Source organism: Myotis davidii, unplaced genomic scaffold (genome assembly GCF_000327345.1).
Source record: "Myotis davidii unplaced genomic scaffold, ASM32734v1 scaffold1395, whole genome shotgun sequence".
NCBI classification, from domain to species: Eukaryota; Metazoa; Chordata; class Mammalia; order Chiroptera; family Vespertilionidae; genus Myotis; species Myotis davidii.
This window is the reverse complement of record NW_006288604.1, coordinates 800,662-801,814: the sequence shown is the minus strand read 5'-3', so window position 1 is coordinate 801,814 and position 1,153 is coordinate 800,662.

Sequence of the window (1,153 nt, the reverse complement as noted above, 5' to 3'; positions counted from 1 at the left end):
GCCGCCGTGCGCCTGACCTGGCATCGTGCTGTGCTGGGCGCCGGGCCACGCTCCTGGCAGGTGCCCAGTGGGACAGTCAGCGCCGTCCTGGGGAGTCTCCCGGGAATAGACCCCCGCAAGCCCCTGGCAGCAGCCACGCGTGCGCCCGTCCTCAGCCCCGTGGCCCGTGGTCAGACCCTCTCTCCCCGTAGGAGGTGCGGGCAGCTTCCCTCCTGGGACCTGGGATGGGAGCAGCTGGAGGCAAGGGCGGGCGGCCTGGACCCGCTCCAGAGAGAGTGCGATTCCTGATCCCCTCCCCCAAGCCGGACGGAGCCGGGACTCAGCCGGTACTACACCTCAATTCCATTTTCCGGTTTCCTCCCTTCAAACAGCCCACCAGAGCCTGTGCTGTGAGGAGTTCCACGTGGTCACTGCGAGTCCGGCTGAGCCGGGGACAGGCCCTGAGGCCCCTCCAGCCCCACCCCCAGGGATGGGAGGCCTCGCACACCCCCTGGGGTCCCCCTGCTGGCGGGAGAAAGACATCCCGGGAGCAGGGACTCAGGGAGACCCATCAACTCAGCCCAGCACAGCCTCTGGGGTGGGGTCCCCCCTCCACCTCCTCGGGGTGTGGGAGCGGCACTCAGAAGGGCCCAACCCCAGAGGGGACGCGCCATGGAGAGAGGGGCTGCCCCCGGCTTGGAGCTCGCCGTGCGGAGGGACGGGCGCGAGAACCCACTCGGTGCTGCTCCCGCGGGGCCTGTGCTCCTGGGAAGTGACCCCTGCCCACCGGGGGGCGGGGTCCACAGCCGTCCTGTCCTCGGGGTGAAGGGGGCTGGGGGCAAGGGGAGGGGGGCGGCCTGCATGCAGGCGGCTGGATGCTGAGATTCTGGGGAGGAGGGCGGACCATCCGAAGCCTCCGTTTCCTCATCTGTAAAGTTGGGAGTTTCAAGCAAACTCAGCGTGTTGGGCCACGTTAGGGTTGCGTGAGGGGCTGACCTGAGCGGGCGCACCCTTGCACTGCCTGTGGCCGGGCCAGCAGCCGGAGGAGGGACCTTGACTGTGGGTAGATGCTCCGGAGCAGTTCTGGAATCTTCTCTGGGACCCGACCGGCTGCGGGAGGCACTTTCAGGTCACCCGCCTGCCCTGCTGGGGGCTAGGGGGCGGGAGGGACCCC